This window comes from Opisthocomus hoazin, chromosome 5 (genome assembly GCF_030867145.1).
Source record: "Opisthocomus hoazin isolate bOpiHoa1 chromosome 5, bOpiHoa1.hap1, whole genome shotgun sequence".
Taxonomy (NCBI): domain Eukaryota; kingdom Metazoa; phylum Chordata; class Aves; order Opisthocomiformes; family Opisthocomidae; genus Opisthocomus; species Opisthocomus hoazin.
The window spans coordinates 37,164,885-37,192,395 of NC_134418.1; positions in this window are offsets into that span (position 1 = coordinate 37,164,885).

The following is a 27,511-nucleotide window of genomic DNA, read 5'->3' on the forward strand; positions in this document are numbered from 1 at the left end:
TAGAGGATGCCTCTCCTCTCCAGTCCATTGAATTATTTCCCACATTTATGCAAACCAGAAGGATGCTTTCTCAAGACTATTAGTCCTGCAAAATTCTAACATCTACAAGCAATTTCTCATCTGTAATATTTGCTACATTTAGACTTTTCTGTGGATGTGTACCTCTGTTGTTGCCCGAACATCTGCAGGAAGCGAAAGTTGAACAGTTGTACAGATGCTCATGGGACAGTTCTCATCAAATGGGCTCACATGGCTGTCATGACTTCTCACCTGCTTCTGCCACACTGATCAGCAGAGAATGTGTCTTCCAATGGATACGAACCAGAAATACTAAATAGTGAACGGCTGAAATGATTTATTCCTGATGGAATCTGTTCAGGTGGAAATATTTCACTGTTGAGATTATGTTCACCTGTCCGTAGCACATAGCTACACTAAATCCAACCGAATGAAACACACAAGTCTGTTCACTGGGATCATACAAATGGAGCAAAGAAGAAAATTTGTCAAATCGTTTTTGATAGTTCACCTAGAGTCACAACCACTCACTTCTCCATTCTCTTTGGAATTGTCTCCTTCCATTAAGATAAATTTTCCCTAATAACCTCTATCATGGAGTTATTTTGCCCTCACACTCCATGATTCAGCTCCCTCACATCCTGAAATGAAAAGAGCTGTCTACGCCCAAACTGCTTTACTGATCCAGCAGAACTACTGTAAGCAAGTCCGAAATTCTTGTTGTTGTTTTCTTTGGAGACCTAGGGAAGATGATGGAGTAAAGCATCCTCAACTTGAGCCTCCAGGGGCACAATATTGATTCCTTCTAACCACAGTGAGTTACAAAACATCTGACGTGCAATTCTTGGTGGATCAGCTGTCTTGCCAAGTAAGCAAAGAGGAGATTAAATTAAACAACAGAACTCGAAACATGAAATATCCTCCACTGTTTCAGGATCTTTTTCGCACTGGTCGCAAGTGAAGGCAGAAAGATGATCGCCCCCACAGACTATGTTTGGAGGGTTGGGTATGCAGTTGGCAGGTACTCAAGCCTATATTTAAAAGCATAGTGGGGGTGGAGAAGAACTGAGATGAGGGGGAAAGGGAGGGTTGCTGAAAAGAATGGGCTATTTTGGGCCACAAAATGACATTCTAATCTAGAAAGAGGGGGTTTTTTTCCTGCGGAAGTCAGATGGGGAGCGGGGGGGGAAGGGATAGAGAAAGGCACAGGTGTAACAGTTCATTCAAAGTAGTAAAAAAATATTTTAAAAACCCTCAGACTCGAAATATGTGAAATCGGAAGACAAAAAATCTTTTAAAAACCTAAGTTCTGATAGTGTCTCCCTCAGCAGTGCATGGACAAGCTCTGTCTCTGCAAACATAAACACTAAGTGAATAGAAAGGACAGGAGTAAAATGGTTTTACCCCTTGGAAAACACATCTGCTCAGTATGCATTTTGAGCATGTCCACCACATATTTATTGAGGGTCTACAAGTGGTCTGACGATTAACTAATTAGAACAAAAACTATTCTACATAAAAGAGCATTCCTATCAGTCTTTAAAGACCTAACAAATCCCTAGTAAATCACAGAATCACAGAATCACAGAATAATAGGGGTTGGAAGGGACCTCTGTGGGTCATCTAGTCCAACCCTCCTGCCGAAGCAGGGTCACCTACAGCAGGCTGCACAGGACCTTGTCCAGGCGGGTCTTGAATATCTCCAGAGAAGGAGACTCCACAACCTCCCTGGGCAGCCTGTTCCAGTGCTCCATCACCCTCAGAGGGAAGAAGTTCTTCCTCATGTTCAGACGGAACTTCCTGTGCTTCAGTTTGTGCCCATTGCCCCTTGTCCTGTCACTGGGCACCACTGAAAGGAGCTTGGCCCCATCCTCCTGACACGCACCCTTCAGATATTTGTAAGCATTTATAAGGTCCCCTCGCAGCCTTCTCTTCTTCAGGCTGAACAAGCCCAGTTCCCTCAACCTCTCCTCATAGGGGAGATGTTCCAGTCCCCTCATCATCCTCGTAGCCCTCCGCTGGACTCTCTCCAGTAGCTCTTCATCTTTCTTGAACTGGGGAGCCCAGAACTGGACACAGTACTCTAGATGAGGCCTCACTAGGGCAGTGTAGAGGGGAAGGAGAACCTCCCTCAACCTGCTGGCCACACTCTTCTTGATGCACCCCAGGATCCCATTGGCTTTCTTGGCAGCCAGGGCACACTGCTGGCTCATGGTCAACCTGTCGTCCACCAGGACGCCCAGGTCCCTCTCCGCAGAGCTGCTCTCCAGCGGGTCCACCCCAAGCCTGTACTGGTGCATGAGGTTGTTCCTCCCCAGGTGCAGGACCCTGCATTTGGCTTTGTTGAACCTCATCATGTTCCTCTCTGCCCAGCTTTCCAGCCTATCCAGGTCACGCTGAATGGCAGCACAGCCTTCTGGTGTATCTACCACACCTCCCAGTTTGGTGTCATCAGCAAACTTGCTGAGGGTACACATTGATTAAGAAGTTCTAAGCCAACCGAAAGTGAGGATGGTATTTCACTTTTCAATATATTGCTAGGGTAGGAATTTTTTTATTTTGCAAATGAAGTTCACTGTAGATACCTTCTTACTTATGTGATACATTAAAAAACATACTTTATTTCCTGACTAGCAAACCATACTGCCTTTATTAAAGAGTATTCCTCTGACAATATGATTTTATCACTTATTTAAACTCCTTTTTTGGAAAGTTACTTAAAGTGCATAAAAATTACTTAAAATATGGTTCAGTAGATATCTCTCTCATAACTGTTACTGTATTTCCCCAGGAGACAGGTGAGGGGAATTTTAAACTTAATATAGTATACTGTATGGCAAAATGTACAGCACAGCAATTATGAAAGCCTTTACATTGTAAGGGAATCTTAAAGTGGTCTCAAAAGGACTGGAAGAATGCCACAAACCCTTCTAGTGAACAAGGTTGACTTTAATATAAAGTTGCCTAAAATTTGACGAATTGGTCATAAGCCCATTCCCACTTCTTTTAAAACAAATGAGAATTAGAAACTGGGAAAGAAAAATTACATTTAGGAGCAAGCAACCAGAACAGCTTTTAAACATGAAAAATATGTTAGTTACCTGATTGCCAGGCAGATCTGCACATACCAGTAGCCTTTACTCCCAACTGTACTGTCTTTCTGACTCATTTGTTTCACTTCACAGAATCACAGAATCACAGAATGGTAGGGGTTGGAAGGGACCTCTGTGGGTCATCTAGTCCAATCCTCCTGCCGAAGCAGGGTCACCTACAGTAGGCTGCACAGGACCTTGTCCAGTTGGGTCTTGAATATCTCCAGAGAAGGAGACTCCACAACCTCCCTGGGCAGCCTGTTCCAGTGCTCCGTCACCCTCAGAGGGAAGAAGTTCTTCCTCATGTTCAGACGGAACTTCCTGTGCTTCAGTTTGTGTCCATTGCCCCTTGTCCTGTCGCTGGGCACCACTGAAAAGAGCTTGGCCCCATCCTCCTGACACGCACCCTTCAGATATTTATAAGCATTTATAAGGTCCCCTGTCAGCCTTCTCTTCTTCAGGCTGAACAAGCCCAGCTCCCTCAGCCTCTCCTCGTAGGAGAGATGTTCCAGTCCCCTCACCATCTTTGTAGCCCTCTGCTACACTTCCCTCCTTTTGATTTCTAGTCTGTAAATAACAATACTTAATTATTTTACCTCTTTGACAGGGTGTTGTTAAGATTAATTAGTTAATGTCTGGAAAGTAATAGAAAGATAAAAAGCTTTATAAGACCACCAGCTAGCATCTGAGAGCTAAAGAAAAGCAAGAGACCCTTGTTATCATTAATCCAAGAGTCAGAACACTAATATTATAAAAACCAACCTGTTGAAATTTCAAGGGGAAGAATGAGCAAGATCAGAGGAGGGGAACCCTGCAAAGGATCGATTCTTAGTTTACAGATACTCTGGACATTTGCTTGTGTTCTCATTAAGGCTAGAAAAATCAGAAGTTCTGCCAGATATGTAATGCAATATAAGAAGTGTTTTAAAAATCAAAGTCTTCCTTTCCACAAAACACATTTCCTAAACCTCTTATTGTGCTCTTCTCACTTACTCATTACAACTCTCTGTCCCGTTGACTTATAAAAATGTACCCTCACTGTTTTTCTTTTTACCTTTCTCCTTAGTCTGGCCATCACAATTCATTCTTGTCTATTTCTTGTATTACTATGTCCCATATCGAGATTAAATCCAGGTAAGATTTCCTGCCAAAACAGAAATAAATTCCTTCATGCATTGGACTCACCTGCCCAGAGATGTAATGGGATTGAAAACAATAATCTTATAATTTCACTATTGCTCTAGAAAATACACTTCTTTCCTTCAGGAATATTTATTCACCTTCAAACTGGAATTCAAAGGATGGGAATTTCACCCTCTGCCTCTGTCCTCCAAAAACACAGCACTTGAAGGGGGGACAACCTTAAAGATAAAGAAGACTGAGGGGCAGTTTCCCCTAACAGTAAGTGGGAAGCCAAGTTTCAGTTGCAGAACAGGGGTATGAAAAGGACTATAGCAACACGGTAGTAGGACTGATGCTCCAGGGGCTCTCCTTTCAGTGATCCAATGGCAGCCATACCAGTACATGCACATAGCATTTCAAATTTTGCAAGTTCATGGCCAGACCTTCAGTTTTTAATATTTTCCTTAATTTTCCAAATTGCTGTTAAGTCACCTGATTTTTATTTCAGATAGTTAAATTTCTCACTCATACCAATATGGTGAATGATTTTGAACTGTGAATTCCAGCCAACCAAAAAAAGTGAAGGAACTAAGTTTATCATCTTCAATGCAGTGTTTTTCACAGTTATATGGCATACGCAGATATGTACACACATGCACAAACCTGCAAACAAACAAACCAGTCCCACACAGGCAAAGGAGATTTTTATTCTTTCCCCAAGTACGTCAGGATGAAAGAAGAGCACAGCCGAGAAACATCACCTTCCACTTTTTCACTGCAGCCTCAGTCTAATTTAATGAAACAGAGATGTTTCATACTCTCAGACAGCATATCCCTTTAGTAATTAGTAGGCAGAAAGATGTATTTCAGGACAATGGAGAAAAGGAGAGCTGGAAATCGATCTCAAAAATCAGCCAGTGTATTTGGATGTTTTGCCACCTCATCAAGGAAGAGGGGTTATGGATATTTTATGCAAAGAAATGAAAAAGAAGGAGGAAAATTCTGGGAAATTTGTCCCAGGAATACTCTAGACAAGGCATATTTTTTTGGTTTTTTTTCTTTTTACTAATGCTGTAAGGAGAAAACATCTGACCTTCACAGCTTTATACTCGGATTTCCAACAGCAAATAGGCACTGACAAATGAAAAGCATCTTTTGCACAATGTGACTGTTAAAAACTTCCAAGGGGTATCCTTCAATTTTTTCCACTACTGTAAGAGTACAGGCAAAATTAAAGTGACTACTCCTGCCTACACATATATATGAATTATACTCAAGCACGCTTTAAAGCCACTTAAAATATATAGCATTTATTGTATACTGGTGATTGATTAAACGAAGTATGGTGCATTACTGAATTCAGAACTTTATCAACACCTCAATACATTATTATAGTAGTTTGCTTTTGCCAGTAAAATGTACATTCTGACAAAAACTAGACTTGGTTAAAAAGTTTTAGTTTCCTTGAGCTCCTTAGCATCTGTTATGCTCCTATGCCCTCCCTTTTTCTTCCTTTTCTAAAAGCATCCCACAGTTCTTGTCGAACTTTGCCTGACTTTATGCGATGTGTATTTACCCAGTCTATGGCCAACTAAATCACCTTGTCTACTTCATTTAAATATCAACTAATTCAATTTGTATAATTTCTGCAGACTTCTCTATGTTCCTAGATTTGTAACAAACATCTGCATATCAAAGGCTGAAAAAATTGAAAATGTCTTGCTAAGACACGTGCCTGTGAGTTGCCCTTGAAAAGGCTGTTCAGCACTATGTAATTTTACCACCTTCTGCACTGGCTTCAGATACATGCCTACATCATGTTCTCAGGGGGAAGTGGCCCATCCAGGGCCTTCCCAAATACAGAGCAGAAAAATTCACTGAATGTTTTTCATTTTTGTAACAGCTAATTTTATTTGTCCTGTTTAGTAGTGAGCCACTACCAGTTCTCTCTTGAATGAAAAACACCTCTGGAAATGACTTTTAGCAAGTGTTAACCAGCCGAGCTTCACTGAAGTAAAACAGTGCATCTCAGAATGTAGCCCTTCTCATTCAGAAAAGAAGAGTAATTCCACCTCCTAAGCAAACCAATAACACTCACTAGGAGTCCTTTCAGCACAAGATTTAAAGCAAATAATATACTGACAGTATAGCACAAAACAACATATTCTGGGGAAAATGTGCGCTCACTTGTACAGACAGATGTGCTATATGTAGCTACAGGGATGTTCTGCTGCTTTCCCACCAGTATATCTATGGTAGAAGTAAAGAAAGAGCTGTGATCTTCAAGGAGAAAGCAACAAACATGACCAAGAGAAAGCCTTCCAGTATTAACTCTGGAGGCACAGTTACCCCCGAGGAGAAAAATCTGGAATTCATAAAAAGCATGAGCTACCAAATATGTGACCACAGAAATTGCCAACACCAACTATTTGACCACAGAATCCAGGATACTTTAACCACAGCCGTTCCCAGTTTTAAAGCCAGAAATATTAATGTAATATATCTAAAATAGTCCAATACATCAAGTGGCAAATCCCAGTAAGGAAAGGACTTGCCGTCCCCAAGCTGGGAGTGGGTGGGCTGGGTAAGGCGCCGGCTGCCAGCGCATTCCTGGGGACTGGCAGCACGGGCTGTCTCACTGGGGTGAGCTCCGGCCAGCTGGCAGGAACTGCAGCCTGCTTTCCGCATCCCTCACTTCTGAGTTCCTTTGGCTTTTTAGGAATTACTCTGAAGTCCTTCCCTCCACACAGATTAGTCCTTGGCAGTCAGGAAAAAAACAAAAGTACATCGGAAGGAATATAAAAAGACTGTTGTTATGACACGGCATTTTTAAATATTTACAGCAAGAGATGGAGAAATCTGCATTCACAGAACAATCAGACACCAGATGTCAAAATGTATTTCACCTTATATAATATTTGAGGTAATGGGACAAACCTATTTCCTTTTAAATTCCATAGAGTAGCATATTAGTTCAGTTATCTCATTGTTCTTCAACACATTTGCATTTTTTAACAAAATGGAAGAGAACCACCTGAATTGGGGCAGCCATCTTCAACAACAAGCAGCCACGTAAGAGTTCAGAGAAGACCGTCATCTACTCTCTCCCCTCTCCCCGCCCTCAATAAGCATTATAGGCCAGAGACAGGAGCACGTAGCATGCACAACAGATGAAATATGTGAATAACCAAAATCAAGTGCCATGGGAAGGTAAAAAACAATGAGGAACAGTGAGCACTCTAGGGTTAGGCTAGTCTGGGTGCAAAAATTCAGCTGCCTCTGTCTTTCAGAGGGCATCTGCTAAAGCCGCTGACCCACCTTACTAACCATGGAGTAACCTAAGCCAAGGAATGGCCACCAGGCTCTCAGGACAGTCCCAGCACTCCTGTTCTTCCAAAGCCTTCGTGCTAACGGTTGGGGCATCCCACTCCCAAACTTTTCTATGGAGCTCCATCAGTAGCATTCATTGGAGGAAGCAGACAAAACACACAGAGAGTGCTATCAGCCTGGCCCAGCTTTAATCACAGATTAAAATGAATTAATTCTGTTATTGAATCTTCATACTTTCATACAGACAAAATGGATAGGGTTTTTTTAGTAAAGCAAGTCTTCCTGCACAGCAGCTGTAGGTAAATCTTTCCAGCTGAGAGAGTCCAAGAGGGGAGACAAGCTTTACTGATCACAGTTCAATACCTATGAATAATGCCAGCCTTGTCTCCACCACCTTGTGGCAATTTAATTTCCTGAAAACATCTATCCGCCCATGCAGTTTAACCACATGTGTAAGAATACCTGCAAAAGCAACACTCACTGACTCCCAAAGCATTTGCAGGAGCTGCCTTTCACATTCTGCTCTTTTCCAGCTACACAATGAATTAGTTGCTTTCGTATTTCTGTGTTGATAGGCAAAACAGGTTTCTTTTTAGATGTGTTAGTTCAATTTAGTTAATATAAAATATCTGAAAAACACCATTAGGATGCTAACACACAAGTATCTCCCTTTACTGGCTGTCACCTTTAAAATGAGTGAACAAGTACTGGTTTTCAATGCAGTCCTGTTGAAAACTGAAAATACAGAATCACTCTTACGGCATCTTTTATGTCACAGGACACTGTCAGAAAGCGCATGACAATAGCGTATGTTGAAGCACTTGAGATTTAGGGGAGGTTTTAGTTCTTACAGGCAGAAGCAGCTGACTGTGAAATGGCAACACAGGAATCTGAGGAGAAATACACTCCATGCAAAAAAATGAAATGTAGAAGACATACCTTTTTCAACAGCATACAGTAACAAATCAACAACACAGAACTGTATGCTGTCAGTGTAAGCCTGCAAAGACAAGTGTGTAACAACTGGGTTTGGTAACAGAGCAGGCATCATAACTGGGATCAAAACACTCCAGTAGACACTGTTAAATGACCAGAGCTAGCACTTGACAAGGCATGTGGAACTTGCTGTGAAAATAACGTGTTTCCTGGAAGGGGGATGGTCCTCTGCCATTAGAGACATCATTAAAAATCCAAAAAGCTCTAAGAAAATCAAATGAGGTAAAAAAGACATACAGATTTCAAAGTCAAAATAACAAAAAATATGCTGCAGCTGATGTCATGAACCACGAAAGTGCTCAGAATTTGGGGAAAAAGGTGTAAGAACTATGAAACGTTTCACTACTTGGCTACAAAGTTAACAAGGGGCAGCTTAACAGGCACAGAGTTGACAAGTGTGACAATGCTCACCGTTATCTCAAAACAATTATTCAAAGACGACAGGATCCCAGAGAAAGATGAATGAACTATCACTCAGAAAACAATACAGGCCATTTTTCCATTTTCTATTGGAAAAAAGTGTAGAAGCTAACATGATGGTAGAAAAAATGTTCTTACTCCTCCAAGAAAAATCACAAGCAGTAGAAGATGAATGAGTAGACTCAGGACTCCCATTCAAGGAAGCGCCTTGCTGTGCTGAAACAGGTGCTACCTCTTATCAACAGGGCGTACTTATTGGAAAAGAGAGACAACAAAGCAACTGAAGGAAAAGCTGGCTACCTTTGCAAGGACTCAGAAAATCCTTGGAAATCAAAATACATCTCAAAGTCTTCCCTGTTCATATCAAAGTGATCCTGATCTTAAGAAAAAGGCAGACACGTTATTCTGAGAATCCCATACTGAGCAGAGGTCTCAACAGAATGGGTATATTTACAGGTCACTTTCACAGAAAAACAGGTATTTTGTTTTGAAGAAGATACAGAAGAATCAAATAAAAATGTTCAAGATTTTTTTTTCCTAATATGGAACCATCTGCAACATAAGGCTGATGCAGAATTATTCTATAAAATTAACACCACTTCTGCAAGTTTTTATTGCAAAAATCAAAACTTGTCATCGTGTTGTTAGGAGAATGTCTTTCTGAGACTGCCACTTGAGTTCTGCACAGCTTCCACATCACTTCACCAAGCAATACAACAGTTGCAAAGAGAAATAGTTTATATACAGAACATGGTTATGATTTCAGAGAAAATGATGAAAAGGTACAAGTTGTATCAACACTCGGAGTCCCTGCTCCTTCCAGCATTATCTTCTTTTGAACTCCTCTACTTCTTCATTACCACTGCAACACTTCTGCCTGACAGTTACAAACAGGTTTGGGCTAAATTGAAAAACCTCCATCACCAGGATTGCTCAAAAGCAAGCAACTAAAGTGAATGCAGCAATGGGATACAGGCTGGCAGTAGCAAACTTGAGGAGATTACCAGTACAACTGCTCCAGACAGTCAAGGAAAAGATAAGTGTGCTCCTTGAAGCAGCAAACTACATAGGGAATTTTTCCCTCCTAATCCAGTTCCTAATCTAGCAAGAGTATCAGATTTGCAGTTTGGAGTACAGGCTGGGTTCTGGTAGACAGTACTAGGACTAGTCACACAGTAAAATTTTCTATAGTGCAAATAAGAGTATCACAGTTTGTCTTTAAATTCTGCTCTTTGTTAAATACTTGCAGCCAGAGATCTGAGCGTGCTTTCACTTACATACTAGAAAAAAAAAATATATAGCTTAGCTGTTATAATAGAGGAGTTGGAGTAGGTGAAATTCTCTGGTACCTCTGAAACATAGCAGTTGTTCTAACTAACAAAGATTAATAAAAACAAATTGCTTTTAAAAATAAAAGCTTTAGATTTATTGTCTTCATGCTGTGTGCCAACTAACTTTATCATGCAGTCATTTGAGTATAAAATAATAATTTGCAGTTGCACCTTCTCAGATGATGAGGCAAAGGATCATGGCAAGCAACACTAGGAACTTTTGCTGAAAACAGAGACTCCACCTAATTGGCAAAGGATGAGCAAAACCTGTATAATGGAATGGTTCAAACAAAAACTCTCAGCCTTTATATAATATGAGAATGCAATAGTTTTTCCTCTCACAGCATTGCTATTAAAAAAAAAAAACCCCAAACTTGATTACTGAATAATAATTAATCCCAGTACCCCACCTCATGGGAGCGCCAAAATTGCTTGAATTTTCCTATCCAAAATTAACTGCAGAACAAGCAGTGCTGAAGTCCAGTTGTCCAGAATTTTTTATTGTTAAAACATACTGTAAGCATTGTTTAATTCTCCCATCTTTCTGAATGGCTGGCTAAGGCAATGGAAATACCCCATCATGTTTATCTATTCCTGGATCCCTGTTATTAGTCTTTGTAAATGCAAACCAGCATTATCACGTTCTAAACACCTAAACAAACTATGAGTGTCCCAGGAAAGCAACACGTATGCTACAGTCTACTGTGAAAAAATAATCATAATAGAAAAGGCATGAGTCTTATTTTTTTCCAGCTATTTGCTTTTAACAGAGTCCTACGGAAAAGCCATTCTGGAACATCAACTAGAAAAAACAGTAACACTGCTGAGCTGACATTTGGTTTCTACGCAACCAGAGAGAAGAAAGCATTCACCTGTGCACCGTCAAAAAATAAAGTGCATAAGTGTTTGACTATTTTTGTTTAGAAAAGGGGTTAAAGGAGAGGAGGGCTTAGAAAGAGAGTACATTTAAAGAATGAAAGCAAGGAAGGGCAGTGCGTTTGGAATATGCAAATTTCTCTTTTCTTTGAAGAAAGAGGCAATTCCCCACACCTGCATATTACACATATTCTGACTAAGAAGTGGATTCTGCAAGGTGTTAAGTGCTCTGGCTTGATTCCAACAAACCACTTAATCACATACTTAACTTTAACTACATCCAGAGTCCTGTAGTACATCAATTAACCTGATCTTAAGAAGACTACTTGAAAATGCTTGAAGTCACATGCTTGTAACTGCCGTTGAATGGGAGTGAATCAGCAGCCTTTAAAGCCTCCTGTTATTTGACAAGCAAGAGCAAAAGCTGTTAAAGCTAGAGGAGCTGAGGGAAATTAAATTTGAAAATGGTCTGCCTTCAGAACCAGGTTTCATGAAGATTTTGTATTTCTCATTAAGATTAAAAATTCCTAAAACATTGGTCACCCTGTTCTCCTGTTACTAAGCATAACAGGAAAAAATAGCTCCCACTCTCTCTTCCCTCTCTTCTTCTCCAATTCTCCATTTTCCTTTGTTATTTTTTTTTTGTTACATTCTCTAATTTTGGGTTTTATTCCTTAGTTCTGAGGAATTACAAAGCGGCAAGAAGAAAAAATGATGGAACAAAACTTGGTTAATTCTCTGGTAGGAAAGAAGGGAAAATAAAAAAATAGGGAAGGCACTGAAATTTCTACACGCTACATTTAAAAGTCTGAAATAAAAAAAATAGTATTTGTAGTCTGACTAGATGAAATATTTCTGCTTTAGGTGTGAGCATGTGTGAGATTGTAATTTTCTGATTTTTTCCAACCGTTTTTGTAATCAAAGTTGGCACCAGTTTAAAATAAAATAGCATTCTGAAATACCAAAGGTCCTGAATAAACATCAGTAGTTCAAAATTTGCAAATGCAAGTGCAACAAGGGAGCCACATTTATCTGACTCTCAGCCCAGAGAATCCTTCTTCCCACTAACCAGTGCCCCTTTCTCCTAAAACTGTGTTTTATATTGCTGCAAGACAGCCGGCACAGAAACCACCCCCCCAAAAGCTGGTATGGTGGCTCTTCAGCTTTTGTGGCTACATCTAGACAAGAAAGGGGTCTACATAGCTGTGATCCCACCACACCAGCCAATACTCCGGGGTCCTCAGAATCTCCTAAACATGTTCCCCATGTCAGGAAAAAGGTCTGCTGGGTCTATGGGTGACTTTTGAACTGTGTGTTATGAATAATTCAGAGTCTAACAAAAAGACAAAGAATGAACAGAGTTGGAGGTCAGTTGGAGCACCATAATTTAAGGGCTTTACCCTCTAGGAAGTAGAACAGGAGAAGAAAAATTTCTTTTGACTGCATTCTACTTCTCGATTTCCACTTCCAGGTATTTCTCTTCCTCATGAGTTGTGTGCCATCAGCTGTTCTAATATGGGGACATGCTATCTACCGTGGACTATATCCTGGAGAATCCTGTGTGGCTTTTCCCCCTGCAAGCCCTGCCATGAAGAAAACATCGCAACGATGCAGAGAGGAACCAGACTCGGACCACGGATTACTTTCTAAATTATAATGAAAGGGGAAAACATAACTCCAGTGCTTTCACAGTCACAAACTATTCTAGATGGAAGGGTCTAGCAGAAGATGGTGTGCAACATTACAATCCTAACACGGAATTTAACTAGCACAGCAACTATTTCTACCAATGCAGATTCAATGTCCCTGAGAAGCCCAGTGTTAGCCCCAGACTCTCCTTGCTCCTGACATCGGATATGGAAGACACAGGAGTCACTTCCCAGAACATGGTGCTGTCCTTCCCTAACCCTTTCCAGTATTTTTGTCAGTGTCAACATTGCTTTGGAAATTTAGGAAGCCTCTGCACATCCGTCTGGCACTAGATTCAGCTTTATGCATGAAAAAAATATCAGTCTGAATACTGTTCTGTTACTCTGGAGCACAATGCAAAGACAATATGAAATCAGAAAAGCATGAAAAAGCAAGACACTGTTTTAATGCAAACAGACATGATTAACCTAAGCTAAAATAACAACATTAAATAGTGTCGCTTTGTATACTGGGGATAGCTGAATCTTTTTCAGCTAGGCTTGGCTTCTCAGCATATACAACCAAATGTTGAATAAACTTTCCTGAAGAAACAGAAAAATGTATAGTTGCTTCTTCCTGAGCTGTTTCCCTGAGCCCCCTATTTCCAGGAGAATTTGTGTGTCAAATACGAAAGAAACAATAGATTTAGGGTCCTGTATAAAGCAAAAGTGTTTCATATCCATTACCAGAATACTGTCTGCAAGTGTTTTCCATCTGAAACATCGTCAAGAAACATTTTGAGCAGAGACATCCAGCCAAGTAATATATGACAGAAAATGTTTGATAATTGAAGATATTTCAATTAAGTTTATGCATTTTCTATTATTTTGAACACCCTTTTTTTGAAACCTATTTTTGATTATAGCTGCACCATTTCCTCCTATCATTGAGAAGTTTTAAGATGACAACCTCAAATTACTACAAACCTCTGCTTCATTTTTTGCTTATCTTTTTAATATCAACCCCAATATTAAATTATTATCTGTTCTAACCATTACAAAAAGTAATTAAAAATACAACCTTTCTAATTGTAGACAAAAACTTAAAAATATAATGCAATTGCCAACTAAAATTCTTAAACCATACTAGGGAAGACAGGGCAGACAAACTAGTAAGAAAAATAATCTAATTTTAAGCCAGCCTTCTTGACTCCTGGGACAAAGCTGGGGGTATTTTTTGTACTGTATAGGACTGACAACTCTGAGCTGTATCAACAGAGAAGTTACACAAGGATCTGGTATAAAATTTGAGCATTACATGTACTGTCTTGCCAGCTCTTTTTAAATTGGTGATGACATAAAACCATTTATACTGGCACAGTGTATCAAAGAACAAGAGAATGAAACAACCTAACTTTCTTGCATATTTTAAGTCTATGCTGATTTCTGCTTTTCTATCAGCCAGCTATGAAGTGTGTTACTTTGACTCCTGTGTCCACCTGTAAAGCCCCACATGTTATCATCTATGTGATGAAACATTTTGATTGCAATGGTAAAAGCCACTAGTTGTATCTTACAACTGTGCAAACCTCTGTCAGTTTATAGTAGAAAGGTTAAATATGAGTGCAAAGATCTACATCACACTGCTTGCTTTTTCACACCCATTTAGAAATGTCATTCCTTCTCTCGCTGCTTGGTTGTTAATGTTGAGAAACGCAAAAGCAAGGCTAGAAAACGAAAGCAAGGCTAGAAGATTTTCTGTAATGATGTCCTTTTTTCAAATTAGGCTACATCATTTACATGTTTAATCTCCTCCTGGCTGGAAGAGTTTATAGCTCCTCTCATAATGTTAATATGCTACATCCCTACAATACAACCTGCTCATTCGCTCACTAAAATCACGATCCTCAACCTGGGGAACGCTCCCAGCAACAGACTGGGGGAGTTGGAAGGAACAATTCCTTTATTCCCCAGCCTGTGGGCTGATGGCAGTGCAGCACTGCAGCAGGCAGTACGGCAGTCCTGTGAGCAGTAGCACCAGCTGCTTCCCACTCGGAGTGTTGTGGAGTAGCCAGAAAACACACAGTGTCCAGGGTCTGCTGCCACAGTCCTGGCTCCGCCTCCACTGACACCTAGTCTGGCCCTCTGGCCATCTTGAAAATTTTATATAGGTAAACCCTGCAGAGAGATGTATCGGTGCATGCAGAGGGTTACTGAACCTGTGTGCGGATCAGGGAGCAGCTCCTACACAAAGCCATATAAGACAGGCGGGAGCCAAAGCCTTTCAAGCCTGAGTAAGTACATTTATATGAACCCATACACGGAAAAAGTTTAAAAGGTTGTATCCAGCAGCACAACAGAAGCAACTACCGGACTTTCCCCTACGCCTTCCTATCTGTCTAGACTATAGACGTGTATTGAACTATCCACTGTCTTCTTTCAAATACTTTATGTCTCCACAGAAAATGTGAAGCTCATACTCTTCTCTTCCTCAGAGCTCATGCATTATCTTTTTTGCACGATCCAATTGCTACAACCCTACTGTATTTACAATTTATTCCTTGTATTCATTTCTTGTCCTGTCAGATAGTTTTACCAGCTGACTACTTGACTTGCTTAAGTGATACTTGCTTATGCAAAAGCTGCTCCTCTGTCATAAATTAAAATGGCTGCCAAGACTGTTCTGACACTATCAGTTCTTCATCAGAACGTACAAGTGGCCCTATTTAATTTCTTTCACTATGACAGAATGACAATTTTGATAATGGTGTGTTGAGCTGTCGAATCCCCAGCCTTAAGGGCTGCACCAGCCACATACCCATTCACCTACACTCGCTTGGGGAAGTAAGGCACAGCACCTCCAGATAGCTCATTATCCAAGCTCAAGAGGCAAACATCAGCTCCAAATTCCAGACAACGTGCTAATAAAATATGAGCTGTACTGCAACAGTTTTCCAAGGATTCTTAAATCCACCCTCCTCCCCATAGAGGTTTGAGAAAGGCTAGCACACAGCACAAATAAACACCAGTCAGCTCAGGAATTACTGCCACAGAGCACTCTGCCTGACTGGCATGTTTTCTGTGTTACTTGCAAAGAAGCAGGCATCTCCCTTTGTTGCCGACGCAGATTGTTTCCAACCTCTCAGCATGTCTTTCTCAGTCACTTGCTCCTGAAACTTAAAAGGAAAACAGTGCACACAATCTGAAAAATGCTTTGCAGATTTTGTAGCAGAAGGGGTTGGGTAGATTGGAGGGGGTAAAAGAAACTGTTTCACAGTGTTATTGAGTCCATGTGTGATGGGCTAAACGAAACCTTCAGGCAATTCTGTCACTAGTGATTTTCACTTCTTACAATTTGTACAACCAAGTGGGTGGCCATATGTCTGTCCCTTCTCCTTGTTTTTCAACAAATGAAATGAGGAGGATTTTAATTTTGTTAATAGTTTAGCTCGGCAGTTATGCTTTTATTGTTTTCAGATTGACTGTGCAACTGAACAAGATTCCTCATTAAACTTAAACAGAAAAGCAGATGATGATCATGCTGATGAGGCTCCTTGTAGTAGTAGATTACTTCTATGTATCAGGCTATATTTGTCTTTCATTCTGCTAAGAAAAAGGTCATGCACTGTCTTACACACATCATGGAACCAGAGTGTAAATGCAGAGCCGAAACACCAGCCCTTGTCTAAGATATTCAACCAAAAATAAACAGAATCTGAACAAAGCTGATAGTAAAAATAATAAGCAAGTCTCGTTCCTCTTTCCTTTTCACACTAAAGCAAAGGTCAAGATTGAGATAAACATATAGGGTTTTTTCCCCGTACTTGAAGCATAATACAGTACAAGGCTAGGGCTGTCTTCACAATTGATACAGATTAAGCAGAAAGGTTACCCAACAAAAGACTTGGTCTTGATGGTATACACAGTCATGGGACTGTACTCCAAATAGGAGATTTGGAGAAAAGAGCCTCAGGGAGACATAAAAGGGCTTCATGTCTCCAGTCTGTCTCACAGCTCAATCTGTTAAAATGAGTTTTTCCTTCTGCCTGCTGATTGACCATATCATCTTTTCTGTTTCTGAGCACACTGAAGGTGCAGAAGCATGTGTTTAACTCAGCAATCAAGCTCTCCTTGCGAAGCAGGAGTGGACCTTCATAATACTGCAATTCCAATGCTGTACTCATCTTCTCTGATTTAAGCTACTCTGCATTTCTGAGTAGAGGACACCATATTTTCCTCATTCTGAAGCAGGTAGCCTACACAGAAAAGCATTTGTTTGGGAGGAAAGCAATAAATTCATATACATTTTTAATATCTGCCATAAAGAATTTCCAACAGTTGAAAGTGGAAAGACAGTTCTCTCAGAATGTTCAACGTATCTATGAGATATTAAATTGGAGTTCTGGTAAAACAATCACTTACCCCATTCCCCATTTCACTAAAAGCTAGTCAGGCTGTACTCTGGGATAAGCATTGAGAATATTTTTCTTCAGAAAGGGGTCAACTCATGCAACACAGTTCAGCCTCAGCATATTAGAAAGGTTTTACATTGTAGAGTTACTCCCAGGGTGACTGCCTTCTGGAAACTGATATTCTAGCATGACAATTGTTTTATCTCAAAAAGTGCAAAGCCTTTACCAAATGAACAATAAATATATATACATGTCAGGGAACAAAGGAGGAAGTTGCGTTGTTTGCTTCTCTTTCTTTACCCCAGTTTTACATTTTCCATCCATTCATCCAAATTCCAATCTCTTTTCATTCTTCTTAGTTCCCATCTCTAAGTTCTTTACCAAGGCAATACCACTCATATCTTCCTTCCAGAATATAACTCCCACTCCAGGCACTCATCCTGCACAGGATTCCTTTTTGTGTCCTAGTCTTCTTCCTTACCTTGACATAATGCCATCAGCTCCCTACACACCCTTCATTTAATTGTTATTTCCTAAATGCTAACCCATTCTATCTTCTCTACCTGTAACTGAATTTCCTAAAGCATTCCAAGACAACAGTGCTTGGTGGTTCTTAAGATACTGTAACCAACCTCTGACAGTGATTTTTTTTTCCCCCAGTGCAGACCTTGTTTTCCAAGATTTTCCACTACTTAAAATAGGTTGTGCTCTTTTAAATCTGTGCATTACACTGAAAATGTATAGCTGTTCTCTGAAAGCCATTAGCAGTTAAATTGTCTTAAGCCCACAATGCAAAAATCAAGTCACACAATTCTATTTGCTTTTGACTGCTCTCACATTCCTTTAATTTGCCATCAGCCTCTACAACACATTTTTGATCTAATATTGCTGCTTGTATCGGAGAGAAAAAAACATACATGTTTGCATACATATGTATGCATATAATGATACATATATGTGTTTAAATACATAAAATAAAAAACACAAACTCCGTGTTATCAATAATTCCTTCGAAAATTAAAGGCACAAAAAAATCCCTGTCATTCATTTCCAAGTCAAACTCATGATCCACAATTTTGATTTGAGAGGTACTTAATTAGAAAAGATGAGACCCAAGAGGTGGTTTCTCTACCCATCTATGTATCAGAGAAGAGAAATTAATTCCTTTTCATAATCAACTAGACAGTGATGAATAAAATACCCTCACTTTTTCCATCCATAAACCTCAAGTTCTTGTACAATCAGGTAGTCCTGACACAACTCTTAGCAACACCAAAGTTAAACAGCAACATAACAGTAACATCAGCATTACATATCAGTACCATCATAATGTAAATATCAACAAGGGCAGAGAACTGCTGAAGCCAAAGACCAATGTTGATGTAAAAGCAAATACAGGCAGGCCATGAACACATTTGGCTGGAAATGAGACCACACCGTGTGAGAACAGCCTTTTGATGGGGAAGTGCCTGTTACTGGCTGCATCACCTTCCCAAGTGCAAAACCTCTCAGAGCCTGCAACGTGCACCCTTCCTTCACCCAGACAGAATCCCCTGGCATGCATCCCTGTTCCTGCTCTGACCGTACAATGCAGTTTTCATCCAAGCAAAGAGGAGCACACAGCAAGGTCTTGGCACAGTCTGCCCTTGGAGCACAGACAGAGCGCACATAGCAGGACTGGGACTACCAGGCACATACTGCTCTCTGCGGGTACCCAGAAACAGAACAACAGAAGTGTTTTCAAATCACCCACAGGGATTTCCCAAACAGAATCATATGCCTCTCTTGTCATAGAACCAGATCTGATGGGCCAAAGGGGTGTCTTCCCATCCTCCAACTACTCTGTGTTTTGTCAATTCTTTCTTTTATTTTGTCTTTTTTATTAAAATACAAAAAAAACTGCCAATAGTCAGGAACACTCTGATTCAAATACAACTTAGCAAGGCTCGTGAAGGGTGATGATTGCTGTTTCTGAACAATTACCTTCACGTTTTACAAGCTCAGTTAGGATGTTAGTGAGACCGGGTGCTTTTTCTTTCCTGCAACCTTAACTGGTTAAGTTTTACTACTACCAAGAAAGTTAGAGATTCATATAAGAGTAACTGTAAGAACTACTAATACTTCCAATTTTAAAAATATCCTCAGAATTTGTCTGACTCCTTGGCATAGCTGAATATATTAAATTTTTTAACTTGAAACCCAGCTGATCTTATTTTGTGAAGACTTCAGAAGTTTGGTATTTGTGCTTGGTTTGTATTTGGTTACTATTAGTATGAAGCCGTTGTTGACACTCTGTCTGAAGCATCATGGTTACAATTACTTTTAATTAGTCACATTTTTTAAAAAAGTATCTCTCTCACTTAGACGTATAAAGTATACTTCTTTGGAGATAATCATTATTTATGGAGCACAACTCATAATAAAATTTGCATTTTACTGTTTCTTTTACCATTTTAAATCCGATCCTGTTTTCTAAGAAAGTGCTGTGAGAACAGGTAAGGACTGAAAAGGATGCTAAAAATTTACCAAAAATTACCGGTTCTTACATAAAATAATAGTGCTTACTTATATCATAGTGAATTGTGCTATTTGCAAAAGCCCCACCCAAAAACACTAAAGGGATAAGATACTAAGATACCCTAATTAAGATACCCTAAATTACCCTTACCTGTTACCTGTTAAAAAATACTGATGTACTGTTACTGCCTGATACTTGGAAGGAAGAATTATTCTTGTCTTGGTACACTGATTGTTTTTATGCATGTGTTTACCTATCTTCTCCCAGCTCCAAGATAGTTCCCGTTGTCCCAGGTCTGCATTTACCCAAACCAACAGTACTTCCGCCACTGTTTTCTAGAAGACCCAAATTGAGAATTTATATTCCAACGTAACCAGATGACGTATACTTCGCATGAAATGCAGTTACTATCCAAGATCCTGTCGTTGCAAGCAATTTCTTAGCACAATAAATTGTACATCCATTGGTTTTAAGTGTTTGGAAGTCATCTGCTAATATATATAGCAAGTTCACTAAATTCATATTCTCATTTTCTATGTAGAGCTAAGGAGTTCCATTTATGAAAGGCTATATTCTATAAGCTTGTTAAAATTAATATCCACTAAAACATGGCCTCTTTAACTAGTTTAACTAGTTCTTTACAATTGTTTGCCAAGGAAAATAAGTACCAGGCTTTTTAAGGGAGAGATACACTTTCTTTCATAAGACTCAGTCTTGTTCCCTCAAACCCCCATACATGTCTGAGTCACAACAAGAGGTGTAAATAGAAATGAGATCAATAACAACAAAATGCATTTGCTTTGACCAAGTCTCTAGTTTCCACACTTTAGATTCATTACATCCTAAAACAGGTGCCCAAAAAAAAGTGGAGTGGACTTCCCTATGGAAATACTTTTCAAAAGGAAAGGATACACAGCTAACTTTTCAATGAGTAGGGTAAATGGAAATAATTTCCTCCTCAGAGACGGTTCACTACATCATTATTCATATTGTACAGGGCTTTATGTTAGAAAATGCATTGACAAGCTTGGATGCTACCCAAAGCAGGTACACCTCAGAGACCACAATGTGACCTGTAGTCTGTTTTTTCTTCTTTCTTCAATGTACAGCAAATTAATAAAACAATGAGGTAATACACAAAGTGGCAGATTTTATTTAAACAGTTACCCAGAAAGACAGAACTCAGGATTCACAGGAGCCTACCTACCAGCAAATATGTGCGTACAAACCCCTTTCATCCTTATGATTTGGGCCCTGCAGCATGCAGTCAAGCCTACAGGAGACAAACTGCACCAACACCACCACCTTCTCAAGGGATAAGTCCATTAAGCAAGTACGTTGCTCACCACTTCCGTTCTGCTTTGACTTCATGAACCAGCTACTCCTGGCAAGGAGCAGGGAAAGGATCTAACTTAAATATTACTATCCTGTTACATTTCACTTCATCATTATATCAGAACAGGCATTTTAGTTTTGTTTCATATTACCCCAATGGATCATGGCAGAAAGAAAAGTGAAGTCAAATGAGAAATAAATAGTATAAATTTATATTTCAACAAATCACACTATACTTCAACAAATGTACGAGAGATTTTGGAGTTTCATTCACGCTGATCAGCTGTAACTATGAAAGAGCAATGATGCATCATTCGTGAATAAAACTTTCTCATGAACCTCTTTATAGACAGATTCAGCATCTGCAGGAGATACCCACGACACACATATTTTGCTGTGCTTCCTTTTTTCCACTCACGTTTGATATATACTGAAAATATGTTATTGAATAGGTATGAATACACCATGCTTCCAAACTCTTTCCCCTAAGTAAAGAATACATATACGTGTGTTATAAATAATCAAATATAGTAAGGTATGGCATAGATACATCAGCAAAGGAAATTCATTACACTATGTACCTCCTCTGCAGAACTCATCTTAAAAGTAACTGGAGAAACAACAAATAATTGGCCAGGACTTTCAACAGTGATGTGAAGGAATTTCTCCTTGCCCCATTTACAGTATCCACAGCAAGTAACAGTAGTGGGTCCTCTTTAAGGACCCAACATTTTAAGCAGTGTTCAGTGTAGCACATCAACTTAAACTGAGCAATTTACAATGGGCAACAATTCATCTGGCCAGTTCATCATTCAGATAAGTATCTGTAAAATTGAGACCAACATAACACGCCAAGGGGCAGTGAGATAGCCAAAAGCCAAGAAGTTAAAGAACATTGGGAAAGGATACAGTGTTCCTCAGCCTGGCTAACCTAGATAACATCTTCCAGACATTAGCATGAAATTAAACAGAGAGAGGGACTGAATTACTTCCAGTGTACAGATACTGCCCTGGTGAAGTGTTACAGGTGACCTACAACATAAAAAATGCACTTAACTGTAAAAACTATAAAGTAAATCTACAAATGAGATAAAAAAAGCTGTTCTTGGATATGCAGTAAAAGACACATTGCCTTAATAAATGGGAGGACAAGGAACAGAAAAGCATTCAAAAGCTGCACCATTAAGGTACAAAGAAGTCAACTTTTTAAGGGGAAGAAAAAAAAGATGATGAATGTCCTCAATAACATTCAAAACATTATTACTTATTCAAAAATCATCTGCTGCAGTGCCTGAAGCAAAAGTTTTGCAGTTTATTTCATCATTCCTCCAAACTCAGGGCCTTGACTACATTAGTGAGGACTTTTAAAAAAATACTTCCTTGCCTTACAATGCTTCAGCTCCAACAACGCCAAAGGTTGCTGCCACGGTACATTAAGCACTATGGTGTCAGCGTAAGAAGAGCGCTTGAGATGATAGAGAAAGAGCAGTTGCCTGGTGTCGGAGAAGGATGTTCTCAACTGAGTGAGTGGCACAAACTCTGCCTTTGTTCAGACACAAATCAAGAGGAAAACAGCAGAAATTAACTTTAATAACAGGGGGTGACGAGGAGAAGTGTTAGGCTGTGTGCACATTCAATACAAGCAACAGCAAGTATAGGTGTGGTTTAAAATTTATATTTGCTCTTTAATAATGGGTATGCACTGTATTTATGCTCTCAATAAATTCTGTGTCCAAAAGGGACACATTAGATGATTAAAAGTTAGTTGGATTTTTTTCCTTCTCCTGTAGCAGTGCCAGTAGGATAGGTAATAAAGGCAGTTCCCTAGCCTTTCAGGCATTGCACAGAATTAGGATACATACTCATGCAGTCAAACTTCAGTTATTTAATTCAGGGCTTAAGATACGAAGGTAGGCTGCTTTTAATAAAACCTGGAGAGAGGTGATCTCTTAACTTTAGTATTGGACTCCTCCCTCTTTCTAGTGAGCACACAGACAGTCTGGACAACATGAAGAACCCCCATAACACAGATTCAGGACTCAAGTATAAAAACCATGCCAAGAAATCATAGTACCAACTACCCTTTATTTTTTTGCATCACACCAGCAGGAATAAACAGAAGTAAAATCGATTTCATTTGTTATTATAGGTGAAAACCCCTAGAAGTACATAGGAATAGCAGTTGTATTTTGTAACTTTTTTCTCCACGTAGCAGTAAAACAGAGGCTGGTGTAAGGCAAACAGAGAGAATACAGAAAAGAAACTGGGGAAACAGATGCCAAATTTTCAACCATTACATACACTCGTACCACTCAGAGACATTTTACAGAACAGCAATCACATGTTGGAATGTAACTGAATACAAGCAGTGCAATATGTAACTGCCCAACACATTAGCTTCTACAGCCAACTATGCTCATATTCTTAGCCCAAAATATGTTACAACTCCAACTGAATGGTACTATAAACCAGAAGAGCATTGACATTTTTTGAGGGTGGGAGATAGGGAGGGGGCAAGTTTACAGTTCTCAGACACAAGAACTCATGTAGCTCTTGTCATTATGATTTTTGCTATTCTCACTACTACCCATAAAGTTTACTACAGGATTACTACCATATTAACAATACAGAATAAGGCTGTAAGAGTGCATTTTGCTTGATAAGGGACCAACAGAGAACCAAAGATGATCATCTTTCTCCCGGAAAAGGTAACAGATAAGAAAACACATGAAAACGCTTCTTTTTAAAAGTCTGAAATATGTTTAAGTGAGTTTAAATACATTGCAGAGTATTCAGAATGCACACACAATACAACATACTACAGTTAGGACTGATCTAGTTTTATTACATGCTCGTACCCATACATTCATACCTGTGCTTAAATTGGAAATAGAAGAAATCAGAGAGTAAAGATGGAAATAAAGAAATAGTGATAGAACTGGACAGAGAAAGAAAATGGAGCATAAAAAAACCCAGCTCATCCGAGGACAAAAGGGCCAAGTTTTTTCCCAAACTGGATATATGTGTACAGCTCCACTGATAGCCTTCTGAAATAGGCACACCACTTTGCAAACAGAAGTCAGTCCACATAAATATTTTGCTTATAAAATCCAAAATTTAAAAATCTACTTTTGAGTACATCTCATTCTTTGGTTAAGAACTCTTCATGACAACAAGAACACAGTCATGTAAAGTCCACACCAGAAATTATGAAGACTACATAAACTGTTTCTAAGATCAGTTTATCCTCAGAAACTTACACTATCATGGAAAAGTGTGGGGGGCTTTATTTAGAAAAATCAATTCAGGATACTACTCTCTGTGCTACTAATATCTCAGTCTTCTGCCTTGATATCACCTCCTGAAAAAAATCAAAAAGGAAACAAAAATCATACAGGAAAAACTAGTCCTGGATGTAATTGATTTACTCAGACATAAGTGTCTGATTTATTCTCTTGATTTATTGTTTTAAGGAGAACTGATTGATTATTCTTCCACCCAAAAGACTATGGCATTAATCCTGTTAAGTTGAATCACAGAAAATTCAAGCTCTCTGTGAGTTTCAACTCCATTTATTTTTCTTGTAGTATTCTGTTTCAGGGACAAGTAAAAAGCGAAGTGTCAGACATACAAGCTCCTCCACATGTTTCTAATTTGGCACAAAATGGTGTATTTCACCAAGAGAAAATTTCACTTCTACCTGTATGAATTTAATACTTTTTCTTCACTGCATTGAAATCAAAGTCAGTCATTCTAACCATTGCTAAATGTACTGGAATAAAGTTAGCGGGACTCTTGTGAAGTAATCGCATAAAACGTTTGGTGGTCTCCTTTGCTTCTAAAGCTGGAATCCCTTTGGAAGAAGTCCTAAAGATGCCCAAAACCTGAGGTTTGTTTATTTAAACAAGAGGCTGTTCTGAATCACCTTTTAATGTGAATCAGAATTGTCTCCAAGGTGTTAGACAGGCTCAAAATACAGAAACTATATAATATGTAAGAAATACTTGGGTTTTGTTGTAAAGAAATGAAGAAGGAAGGCAACACAGGCAATGGGACTTGAAGATGAAGATACTACTCAGATACTTTAAAGCCTGAATAAGGAACTCCTACCTTTAGTCTTATCAGAAGACTATGCTCCCAACTGTGTGAGCAAAAGGAAATACTGTCATTGCTAGTCAAAGTGAGTTCCTGTACACTGTAGTTTTGTCAAGAGTCCCTCTCAAGATCAGAGAATGACCACATTACACCTGCACAGACAGTGATGCTTTGGCAATTCTTATATTTCTGAGCTATAAAAGTCTCTTCCAGATCTGAGATGATGGGATTTCTCTACTCCTCACTCCATGAGCAAAGTCCACACACACACCCTCTGTGGTTTTCTAATACAAGATGGAAGATGACAAAAACAATTGTTTTAAAGAACTCCCTTTCTAACTCACCTAGTATCAACACCAAAGGGGATTTTCCTCCTTCAATGAGAATATTCAATAATATTAAAATTTTTTTGACAGATTGAGCTAGATTTGAAAAATGTGTAGTTCTAAGAGCTTAACTTGATATACTTTGAGAAAAAAAAATTGTCAGTGGTGAACATTGCTATAGGTCAAAACAGAACATTTAAACCCCAAGATAAGCATCTACATGCAAAAATACTTCACCTCATCCACCCTTTTTGAAAAGCAACAGTGATCTACAGATGGAAAAAATAATTGCAGTTTTTTTTTTTTTAAAGTGTACTGCACACCTCTGTCAGTGACTGCAGAACCAACACATAGAAAGTGCTCCTACATGGATCTTTTGCAGAAGGAGCACTCTGGAAAACAGCTGGGGAAGACATATAGGAGTGATATGAAAGCATATTTCATTTACTTTATTTTTTCCAGATGACTCAGTAGCAGAACCTCAGCATGTACCAGTCTGAGAATTTTGGAACATTTTAGATGGTAATAGATCAGTGAATACAGCTGACAGTAAATGTTGATGGGGTGCAGTGCTTTTGGTGCTATGTCTGGAAGAGGAAGGACTTCACACTGTAATAAAAGAAGAATGGGAATCTTAAATAATCAAAGGTACAGAAGAGGCTGACTTGGCTGTATGTTTTGTGGCAGCCCGCTTCTGAACTTCTTGAGCAGACAGATCTAAGGTTACGTTCCTGACTGCGTATTATGTCACTCAAACAGCTGCTATCTCTTAGCACTACTCTATTAATGTTAGTTTCATGACAGTGATTTTAATGTTATGGTTAGGTCAATGAAAAGGCTTGGGATTCCTCCTGCTTTACCATACAATTATCTTGTTTTGTTCTTCTGTGTCTCCAAGCTTCAGTCTGCATGTTTCTTCAACTGTAATCTGTGTCCACCTCATCCTTATGGAACCGTTCACTCATGGTGGAGTCAGGAGTCTCAATCTGACCTCACATGGCATTACACAACTGCACACCCATCAAGGGCTGTGAAATAATTTAGCAAGTTATTCCTAAGATACACAAAAGCGAAAACTGGACAGGTCAAAGATGACAGTAAATTCTTATACTAAACTAGAATTTGAAAAGTTAAATAAAAGCATCAAACTAAAAAAAGTTGCCATACTTAGAATCAAGGTAAAACTCCTCTCCTATGAACATAAACGCTTTTAGAGAAATGGGAGAAACATCCATCTTTACCACATCTAGATTAATCCCCAGAATGCTTGCATATACACTGGTGAACTGTACTATAGGAGCATAATATCTGCTCTATCTATGTTTCTTCTTGCAGAGAAGTCAAAATAATCTTAATTTAAGAATAAACATTTTTGGCAAAGATGTTAAAATTATGCCATTTCAGCTAGCAAATTCAAGAAAAAAGATGATAAATATATAAATGAAAACTTACTACAGCATTTTTAAACTTTAATGCTTGAGGGAAGAAACATAACAAGATATCTAATAGTTAGATGTGTTAGTATCTCTCGAAGTTACTTAAACTTAAGAATTTGGGTCCCAGTTTTGCACACCAAGAGACTGAAATTTTGCACGTAATACATATGTCAACAAATATAAAAGGAATTCAGAAATATACTGAAGCTAGAACACCTCCAAGACATTAAGGAGAAAATGTAGATTTCTTAGCTTCAAAGGGCACATTTTTCCAGTGCTGCAACAGCAAATGATCTTCTTCAGTTTTTGATTAGCCCTTGAACGACTAGCAAACATACTGATACTTCAAGCCTTTATGACCATGGTTCTAAATTTCCATTAATATTTCACATGACTTTTTACCGAAGCAGTGCCCCTCTCCATTCACTGAAATGTTACACTGTCTCTATTATCTATACATATCAGGGGTCATCTATTCTTATTACATAGCATAATACAACTACATGTAGATACATTTGTTTCATTATGGTTAGAGGAGGCCCCCAAGCCAGTCAACTGGAACTACCAGAGCTGAAA